The sequence below is a fragment of the Myotis davidii genome, unplaced genomic scaffold (genome assembly GCF_000327345.1).
Source record: "Myotis davidii unplaced genomic scaffold, ASM32734v1 scaffold1654, whole genome shotgun sequence".
Taxonomy (NCBI): domain Eukaryota; kingdom Metazoa; phylum Chordata; class Mammalia; order Chiroptera; family Vespertilionidae; genus Myotis; species Myotis davidii.
The window spans coordinates 77,390-88,662 of record NW_006286485.1 but is presented as its reverse complement, the minus strand read 5'-3'; the positions used below and the strand labels follow the sequence as shown (position 1 = coordinate 88,662).

The 11,273-nt window shown below is 43.8% G+C and overlaps 1 pseudogene; it reads right to left on the bottom strand.

Annotated features, from left to right (window-relative positions):
• Positions 1–5,825: 5,825 nt before the first annotated feature.
• LOC102753379 lies at positions 5,826–7,206 on the bottom strand (annotated as a pseudogene).
• Positions 7,207–11,273: the final 4,067 nt, after the last annotated feature.

Sequence of the window (11,273 nt, the reverse complement as noted above, 5' to 3'; positions counted from 1 at the left end):
AACTTTTCTTTTGAAGGAAAGGTTTCCTTGCCTCAAATGTCCCTTTAAATATATATATATATATATTTCCCCTTGATTTCAGAGTGGAAGGGAGAGGGAGAGAAAGATAAAAACATCAATGATATGAATCACTGATCAGCTTCCTCCTACAGGCCCCTTACTGGGGATTGAGCCTGCAACCCAGGCATGTACCCCTGACCGGAATTGAACCTGGGACCCTTCAGTCCAGGGGCTGATGCTGTCTCCATTAAGCCAAACCGGCTGGAGCCATGTGTTTTCTTTAAGTTCTGCATGGTTTAATGATCCCCAAATTTATACTAATAAAGGCTAACATGCTAATTAGGGTGGATGTCTTCTGGGCTTCCTTCCAGACAAAGCCACAATGGCTGCGAGGGCCGAGGCTCAGGCCGGCAGTGGCAGCAGCAGTGGGTAATGGGGGCGGTGCCTTCTCCTGATCTGCCAGGTCGCCTCCCACAGAGGGAGGCCAGGCAGAGGCAGTTATTAGGGGTGATCAGGCTGGCAGGGGGATAAGGTAGGGGCAATCAGGCCAGCAGGCAGAGGCATTTAAGGGCAATCAGGCAGGCATGCCTAGTGATTAGGGACGATCAGGCAGGCAGGCAAGCGGTCAGGAGCCACTGGTCCCAGATTGTGAGAGGGATGTCCGACTGCCAGTTTAGGCCTGATTCCAGTTGGACATCTCCAAGGGGTCCCAGATTGGAGAGGGTGCAGGCCGGGCTGAGGAACCTCCCAACCCCCCATGCACATATTTTGTGAATTGGGCCTCTAGTTGTAGAATAAAAACCCAATCTTCAGAAGAATATGATGAATCTGGAGTAGCTACAATATATTTTCTATAACATGCATATTTTAACCCCAAATTAATCAATATAAAAAACAGGGAAATATGTATGTACGCTCAGGAAAAGAAGTTGATGAAACAAATTGATTTCAACATATTATAAATATGTTCAAAAATTGAAAATATGCTTAAAGAATTGAAAAAATGATATCAATGAATTAACAAAATCTAAAAGAAAATCTAGAGCTGAAAATCATAGTTATCAAAATAAAAAGCCTTTCTAGATAGACTCAACAGCAAATTAGACATGGCAGAAGAAAGAATTAATGACTCTGAAAATAGATCAATATAAATTATTTGCTTTGAAGAAGAGAAGGATAAATGAAGAACAGAAGAAAAATGAATAGAACCCCAGAATATGTTCTATCCTGAAGGATAAGCTTTGTGTACTTGAGAAGACTGTATATGCTGCTTCTGCTACTGCTTAGAATGTTCTTTATATACTTGTTAGGTCCATTGGTCTAAAGTTAGCTTCAAGTCCAATATTTATTTGTATTTCTGTCTGAATGATCTAGCCAATGTTGAAAGTGGTGTACTAATGTCCCTTCATATTATTGTAGTGTTCTATATTTCCCCCTTCATATCTGTTAGTATTTATATCTGTTAGTACTTAAATGAGCCAATGTTAGTTGCATTAGTATTTATGCTTGTTATATCCTCTTAATGAGTTGCCCCCTTTATCATTACCTTCTTTGTCACTTGTTACAATTTTTGGCTTAACGTCTATTTTGTCTGATGTAAATATAGCTGCCCCTATTCTCTTTTGGTTTATACTTGTTTGGGTCTGAGACCCTCTGCCAGGGACTGGACCTCCTTGGACGCCAGGTATTGGATGGAGAAGACAAAATGAGCATTCATAGGCATATAAGAGAGTCTTTATTGTAGACCAGGTAGCCATTGCTAATAAGGAGCCACCAGACAAAACAGTTCTTTAAAGCAGTTCCATAAAGCAGGAAGCCATTGTACACACAGCAACCCCCTTACATGAAAGCAGCCTAGCCTTGGCTGGTCAGTAACACATTTACACTAACTTAGACAAAAGAGGCTTCTTGCCAAATAGTGACATAAATACTTGGGCTACAGAAAGGCATGTCTGCCCATTGCATACAGTACAATCACTGTGTCCTTGCTTTTGCATCTGCATAAGGAAAATTGGCCTTGAGCATCCAATGTAATCTGGTTATGATTCCCATAAGTTGTATGGAATATCTTTTGACATCACTTTGAGCCTATGTGTGTGTGAGTCTCGTACGTAGCATGTAATCAAATTGAGAGGGTTAACTTCAAATGCAGGCAGATGGGGCAAGGATCCAGTGGAAAACAAAGGCAGATGAAACATAGGCAGGGGCAAACATCGCAGTTTGAGCCAGCCAAACCACAGGAACCAACCAAACAGAAATAATAAAATGTTTTTGGACACAAAGCGGGAAGCATGGGAAAACAAGGGAGGGCCTGCAGTAACAAGCTGTACGAACACATAGAAACAGAGAAAGTTCAGCATAGGAACAGAGAAAGAACACAAAGAAACAGGGAAAGTTTAGGTCTGTTGCTGGGCAAAAACAACTGAGGGAATCAATCAGGTGATGACACAGGTAGACATAGAGCAGGCTTGTAGCAAACATATACCCCTGGACTACAAGGCTTTAACGGGCAACCCATTATTGTGTTCCCCTCCCCCTGAGGGGAGTCTGAATCTGCTTGTAATAAATTTTCCACACTTTTGCTTAAATCTTCTGGTCCTCGAGCTCATTCTTCTGCGTCACGAGACACAACCCAGGAAAAACACCTCAGCTCATTGTTCAAGTCATCACTGGGGAGAGGACCACTTCCAACCAGCTTCACAGCTTTAGGTGGCCAGCCCCTCAGCATGTGTGTAGACTCAGGGTGCATGTCTACATGAAGGTGCATGTCTCAACCTCTCAGGAATGATGGGAGTTTTTTCTTTACTTTTAGGGTTTTGTTTCCCCCCGAGTTCCCTGTTATTGAGTAACAGGGAGGCCGTGGGTTTAGTTATACTTTATCCTTACCTCAGATTTAACCCTTGGAAATCTCAGCTTAATGTGGAGGACTTCTTTGAAATATCCCACCTGAAGTGGGCCCTGAATATTTGTCGTCTTTGCTTTTTAAGCCACTTAACTGAAGCCCTCTAGTGCAATAGCAGCAAAAGCCCTCCAGATTTTGGTATTGCAATCATCTATTTATCTAACTTGAGGCTTTCTTTCAGGATTTAGACTACATTTTAATTACTGGAAATTATCATCTCTCTTGTCTTTAGCTCTTTGCATCAACGCCAGCTCTGAGATCCCGGCTGGCTGAAAGCAGGTTTCTGGGTTTTGTTTAGCTTCTATATTTGTAACAATGTTTCAAACTGCAAGCTCAGAGGCCTGCAGCAGCAGGCGAGGAACGTTGGAGTCCTCCATCACTGAAGCAAGCAAGCCTCATGTTAGTTTCAAACTGCCTGGCTGCCGGTGGCCATCTTGTCTGGCAGTTAATTTGCATATTGCCCTGATTAGCCAATGGGAAGGGTAGTGGTCGTACGCCAATTACCATGTTTCTCTTTTATTAGATAGGATTTTCCACACATTTGCTTAAATCTTCTGGTCCGCATAGCTCATTCTTTGGCATCGTGAGACAGGACCCTGGGAAAACACCTTGGTTTGCCATTCCAGTTATCAAAATTTTGTTCTGTGTTTTTTTATCCATTCAGCCACTCTATGCCTTTTAATTAAGGAATTCAATTCGTTTACATTCAGGGGATTATTGACAGCTAATGACTTACTAGTGCCATCTTATTCATTGTTTTCTGGCTGTTTTGTAGTTTTCTTATTCTTTTCTTCCTGTCTTGCTACCTTCCTTTGTGAATTAATTATTAATGCATAGATGTATGATTTATAAAAATTTTATATTTATTGTTGAAAGTATTACAGATGTCCCTTTTTTTGTTTCCCCATTGACACCCCTCTTCCCCACTCTAATCCACTCCCCAAACCTTCACCCCACCATTGTCTGTGTCCATGGGTAATGCATATATGCATATAAGTTCTTTGGTTGATCTCTTCTCTACCCCGCTTTCTCTCTGAGAATCCTCAGTCTATTGCATGCTTCTATGTGTCTGGATCTATTTTTTTTTATGTTTTATTTTGTTTTAAATTTGTTTATTGTTGATAGTATTACAGATATCCTCCTTTTATTCTCCATTGATCCCCTCCACCCCCAACCCATTCGCCCCTCCCAGGCCTCCACAACACTATTATCTGTGCCCTGGGGCTAGGCATGTATGCATATAAGTTCCCCAGTTAATCTCTCCCCACCCACCCACACCTTCCCTCTGAGATTCAACAGTCTGTTCCATGCTTCTATGTCTCTGGATGTATTTTGTAGATCAGTGTATTTTGTACATTAGATTCCACATATGAGTGAGATCATGTGATATTTATCTTTCTCTGCCTGGCTTATTTTGCTTAGCATAATACCCTCCGGGTCCTTCCATGCTGTCTCAAAGGATAAGAGATCACTCATTTTTGTAGCTACACTAGAGGCCCAGTGCACAAATTCATGCACGAGTAGGGTCCTAAGGGGACCACACCCCATGTACGAATTTTGTGCACGAATAGAGTCCCAAGGAGGGTGAGGAGGAGCCAGGACCCAATCGGCCCTTTGGGTGGATAGTAGGATGCCCTTGCCAGTCTGGGATCTGGATCCTTCCCACAGACGTTCCCGCCCGTTGTCAGATGCCACCTAGCAGCCGCTTTTTTTTTTGACACTTCAAGTGTTTATTCCATAATCAGAAATGAATCTACATTACCACAGAGGATGAAACCCCACTGTAAATAGATTGAAAGCAGAAAATAGGTCATTTCACACAATGTCCTAGTTATCAATGCAGATGCGTGCACAGGTACAATAACACATAAATGAGGGAAATCTAACAGGCTGAGGGGTTCAAGAAGGCCACCCACATGGTAACAAAATCTAAGTGCTCTAGAAACCAACACCAGGCTGGCCACAGGCCTCACTTCACAGGACGGCCCGAATGTGCATGGGGTGCTGGGTTCTATGATGGCTGTGTATCTTTCTGTGTAGTTGTCTGTGGGTCAACTACTCTCTTCCTTCTCATTTAGGGTGAGCAGCATGTGAGGGCAGAGCAGCTTCCCAGAGCAGAGGGGAGTGGCTGGGCCCACGGGGTGAGAGGTGGACACAGAGGACACTATCTCACCCAATTGTGGGGCGGGCTGGCCGGCCTTCATCTGCCTGACCCCAGCCAGGGAAAAACCGAGCAGGGTGTCCACCTCTCCATTCTCCATCCTTCCATCTGTGACACCTGTCACCCTTGCCAGGCCTTCCCCAAAGTGAGTTCAGCTCAATCCCTGAATGTAAAAGGTGGGCAGGCCGCCACTCCAGTGCCCCCTGATTCCCAGTGACAGGACCTGGTAGACAGGACCTGGTCTCAGGACGGTGACCACAGCCACAGAACATAGATCTGTTTCAAGAAAAGTTGGGAATGCAGATTTTCATATGAGTTCCTTTTCCAAAAGGTGGCAGTTTATTCACATTGTTCCAAAGACATCTTCAAGTGTAACATAAGTGGATAAAATCAGGGTCAAACTGGGCCATTTCCTCATCCAATCTCTCTGAGGCATGTGAACAGAACCAAGTCTCAGCTCTTCGCAGGACACTTCCAGGTTGTTGTTTTTTAAGCCTAAAGGACAGTAGTCTGTCTCCATTCTTGTTCTTTGAGATTTTTTCATTGTTGGATAAAAGGATATGTACATTGGGGCAATCCTCTGGAGATACAATATTCCAGTTGCACCCATGTGACAATGACAGTGCTACTAAGAGGAAGGGAGCCAACAGATGGGGAGCAGGGAATTCTGGAAACCAAAGTGATGACAGAGATGCTAAGCCTTTCCTTCACGCATCTGGCACCCCTCCCCAGGCGGCTGCAGGCTGGACATCTGCTGGACCTTTACCACTTGATGTCCTGGCAGGCTTCCCTAGACCCTGCTAGACAGTGTGCAAGGTGCCTGGGCCCGGGGGGAGTCCCCCAACCCAGCCACTTCTGGTACAGCTCTTGCACATGGGCGCTGGTCTCTGGGGCCACACCAGGACGACAACGTAGATGCCTTCCATCTGCCATAGCAGTGCCCTGTCCACACACCCATCCTCCACCTGGGCCTGGCCCCTGTCACTTAGTCATGCCTGGTGCAGGCCAGGACCTCCACGAAGTGGCAGGGGAACTTGCACCTCTACAACTTCAGGACCACTTCTGGATGTTCGGAAAGCCGTAAGCAGCCTCAAAGTGTAGCAGAACCTCTCCATCCCTTTCAAGGGTGACCTCCTGGAAGTCTTTGTTCCTCAGGGTGCAGCAGGTGAGCACCCCCACATCCTCGTTGACCATCTCCTTGGCCATGTGCCTGAAGATGTGCACCAGGTACCCGTCAGAGCTGGCACCCTCGTGGGGCCTCACCTCCTCATCCTTCACGTCTCCAAACAGAGTGTCCACAGTGGCAGCATTCAAGGCGAGGTCAGTTTTCTCCATTATCTGGGCAATTTCACCTGAGATTAACATGCAGTCAGCACCCCAGGAACTATGTAAAGCTGTGGGAACATCTTCTCGAAGGGCTTTCAGTTTCTTGTGATAACATTGGGCCCCAATGACATGGAAAATCTTGTCTAGGGACAGGTTCTGCCGTCTGGTGAGGTAATTCTTCACCAGAGAGCCCATGATATGCTGGGAAGACTTGGCGGTGCAGAGGTGGGGGTGATGGGGTGACCCAGCACCGCTCTGCATATCAGACCCAGCCGGGGCAGGCGGAGGTCAGCATGGGTAGCCGGGGCTCTTCTTCACGGTGCTGGCAGTACCGATGCACAAATTCCTTCTGACTCTCCAGGAGGCTGAAGTTCACAGCTATCTTCATGTCAAAGACAGTGCACCCCAAGGCTTTTGAGAAAGTCACAGAACCTTCTGGATGCATCAGTGACAGTGAAGCTGAATTTAGCAGCAAAATAAGGCAGAGACTGAGGACACGCGGACACTGCCAGCACCTTGTACTGTGAGATATCACATTTCTTATTAAGGTTCAGAACACAGAAGTCCTTGGTGTTCTGCTGAGAAACTTGGACTCCTTCCTCTGCAGTCACACAACTGTTACACGCCAGGCAGTCACTCAGAAATATCTTGACATCAGCCAACTTATGGAATTCTCCCTTCTCTCCATTCTCCTGAGCCGGACTCCAGACATTGACTGTGGCATTGTCTTGGTCATCGGTTTTTGTTTATTTACTACATTCCCTCCATGTACGGTGCTCACACTTCATCTGGAGTGGGGCGGGTGAGGGCCAGCTCGAGTGACCTAAAGGAAGCATGGGGAGAGCAGTCGTCACTGGTCACCCCTGGTGCTGCTGGTGGTATCCTTTCTTCCTTGTGGAGCTTCTAGGGAGGGGAAGCGGCCACAGTGCTCAAGGCCGAGTTCCAGGAGGCCAGCAGTGCTGTCAGGATCATGCCAGCAGTGCTGGTCTATTGGTGCCTGGCCTGTCCTCTGGAGATTGAACCTGCAGAACTACTAAGGGAGCCGGTCCCCAGTTCCACCCCGCCTCCACCACCGATCAATTGGAGCCTGAGGGCCAGGAGGAACCTAGGGGTCTTCCTTCCACCCACTTGCCAGTCTCTGTGGTGCCACTCACTCTGGTTCATCCATTAGCCATCCCCTGATCAATTGGAGCCTGAGGGCCGGGGGGATGGACCGAGAGGTGCTCAATGCACATCATGGTGACTGGTCCTTTGGTCGTCCTGATCATCACAGACACTGGCTTTATATATATATATATAGATAATATTCCATAGTATAAATGTACCATAGCTTTGTTTTCTTGTTTTTCAGGAGCCAATTTCATTTTACTAAAATTTTAGTTGCAAAGGGTTTAATTATAAACTTAAAAAAAATCTTTATTGTTAAGAGTGTTACAGATGTCCCCCTTTCCTAATATGCATATGAGATCTTTAGTTGATCTCTTCATGCCCCTTTGCCCCCCTCCCCCTAAGATTCATCAGTCTGTTCCATGTTTCCATGCCTCTAATTCTATTTTATTCATCAATTTATTTTGTTCATTTGATTTCTTGTTAATTTATTTTGATTTTTAGATTCAATTATTGATAAATATGTACTTATTGCTATTTTATTGTTCATATTTTTTATCTTTTTTTTTTCATCCTCTTAAAGAACAACCTTCAACATTTCATGTAATACTGGTTTGGTGGTGATGGACTCCTTTAGCTTTTTCTTGTCTGTGCAGCTCTTTATCTGCCTTTTAATTCTAAATGATAGCTTTGCTGGATAATCTTAGTTGTGGGTCCTTGCTATTCATTATTTCAAATATTTCTTGCCACTCCCTTCGGGCCTCTAAAGTTTCTGTTGAGAAATCAACTGACAGTTGTATGGGTGTTTCTTTGTAGATAACTAACTGCTTTACTCTTGCTGCTTTTAAGATTCTCTTTATCTTTACTCCTTGGCATTTTAATTATGATGTGTCTTGGTGTGGGCCTCTTTGGGTTCCTCTTATTTGGGACTCTCTTGTAAGTCTATTTTTTTCACCAGGTAGGGGAAGTTTCTGTTGTTATTTCTTCAAATAAATTTTCAATATCTTGCTCTCTCTCTTCTTCTTCTGGCATCTTTATAATGTGAATGTTGATACACTTGAAGTTGTCCCAGAGGCTCCTTACACTATCTTCATTATTTTCAATTCTTTCTGCTCTTTTTATTAGGTGTTTTTTCATTTCCTCATAGTCTGAATTGCTTATTTGATTCTTGGAAGCCTCTACTCTACTGTGGACTTTCTGTAAACTATTCTTTATTTCAGTTAGTGTATGCTTAAATGACTAGTCCTTCACCATGTCTTTGAAATTCTCATTAAGATCCTTGAATGCCTCACTGAGTCCCTTGAAACTCTCATTAAGCTCCTTGAGTAAAGTTATAACCATTGTTTTGCACTATGGATCCAATCGTTTGCTTGCTTCCATTTCTCTCATTTGTGGCATGTTTCTTTGTTTATGCATTTTGGTTGCTTCCCTATGTTTGGTTCTATGTATTAGATAGAGCTGCTATGTCTCCTGGAATTGGTAGAGTGGCCTTGTGTAGTAGGTGTCCTGTAGGGTCCAAGTGGCTCAGCCTCCCCAGTGGGACTTTGGTGCTCAGTGAGTCTGTCCCTTGCATGTGTCACTTGTGGATGTGTAGAATTGTAACCTGGTATTTTTTTGAAATTGTCCACCAGGTGTATTGACTTTGGGGCCTCTAGGGAGGTACAAAGTCAACCACTGCCTAAGGTCACCCAGGAAGGGGCTACAGAAATCTGCAGATGGCTACTACTTGTATTGGGCTTGGAAGTGCTGAGGCGAGGCACAGCTATGAAGGTAGGCAAGCTGGTGCTACTGCCCAGTCTTGTACCTCTTACTGATAGGTTTGAGGTATGCTGATATAACTGCTGCTTGTTTGAGAGATTTTAAGAAAGTCTGAATCCTGAGAAAGGCCAGGCCATTTCATATGGAAAAGCTACTGCAAACAGTTTGGGTGTGCCTGCAGACTAGATGGAACAGGGTCTCATCATATGGAGCAAATAGTGTGGCCAAGCTGATGGAAAGTCAGATATAGCTTCCAGTCAACTCTATGAAGGGGTTTGGTCCCAGCACAGGAACAATGACCCCTGGGAGCACCCACATCAGGGAGAAAGTTGCCCCTGAGTTCCTATCCCAATGCCAGGCAATCTGGTTCCTCCATGTATGTACCTGGATCCCCAAAAGCCTCCTGGCTCTGGCAGACAGAGGAAGCAGGACCATGTATGTTTGTGTTCTGACCCTTCAAGAAGCCTCCAGAAGCCTCCATGTCACTCAGCCACAATCCCCACTGGTTTTTACAGTCTGAAGTTATGGGGACTTGGATCTATTTTGTTTGTTAGTTTATTTTGTTTATTAGATTCAACATATAAGTGAGGTCATGTGATGCTTGTCTTTCTCTGACTGGCTTATTTCACTTAGCATACTACTTTCCAGGTCTCTCCATGCTGTCTCAAAGGTTAAGAGATTCTTTGTTTTTACTGCTGCATAATAATCCATGCTGTAAATGTACCACAGCTTTTTTATCCATTCATCTATTAGTTGGCATTTGGGCTATTTCCAGATCATAGCTATTGTAAATAGTGCTTTCATGAACATAGGGGTGCATATATTCTTTCTGACTGGTGCTTCAGGTTTCTTAGGAAATGTTCCTAGAAGTGGGATCACTGAGTCAAACAACAGTTCCATTTTCCTTTTTCTTTTTTTTTTTTTTTTTTTTTTTTTTAAAAAAAAGTTTTTTTTAAAACCTGGCACAGGAAAGCAGTGACATTCTACATGAGCCAAAATAGCCAGTCTTTCTCTTCCACAGTGGCTACACCAGTCTGCATTCCCACATTGATGTATGTTTTGATTTCCTTCTTTCTCTTTTGTGAACCTATTGTAGGTTTTGCTTTGTAGTTATGAAGCTTTCATAAAATATTTAATAGAAATAACAGTCTATTTTGCCAGTAACTTAATTTTACTTGCATAGAAAAACTCTTTTATGTTTTTGGTGTAAAACTTTACCTGTTTTTATATTAAGTATTCACTAACAAAGTGTTATAGCTATAGTTATTTTTAATACTCTTACCCTTTAATAACATTTATTATAGAGGTAAGTATTTAACATTTCAACATATTATAGCATTAGAGTATTCTGAATCTGACTATGTACTTACCTTTACTGGTGTGTTACATATTTTCACATGTTTTATGTTCTCGTTTCAAGGAATTTGTGGGTGAATTAAATTCATGAGTGGGCTTTTTGATGGAGTCATAATGCAATTAGTAAGATTCTCATTCTTCTAATGCCCTCCAAGAATCCTATCTGCTACTCTCCTAGCCTTTTCTCACACCCTGGTCATATAGTTCATGATTCAATAATCTCCATGGAACAAGAAAGAAATTAACCCCTTTGGTAGTATCCCACCTAGCTGGGGAAGCCAGGTGCTCTCTCACCTGTTTTGTTTTTCCCCATGGAAAAAATCACAGCCAAGAATATATATCTTGTCCTTGAACTGTGCCACCTTTCAGGAGGGAATAAAATCAAATTGTTCCTTACCCACTTCTATATGTCCAGACTTGTATTTTCTGGCTCTAGTGTTCTGTAATGTCCCTTCTGGAAACCTGGACTTCCACAAAGTCTCTATTGTATGTGAATGATTGTGTAAGACAATGTTTTCCAGGAGCACCTGAACCATGACCAAAGGGGCTGGAGCTAGCTCACCCATCACCAGAGGATACACTGCCAGGAACAAAGTCTGCCTGCCTATTGCCAAATGCAGGGATGGACAGGACTCCTCCCAGGTCCCTTGGTGTATGGTACTG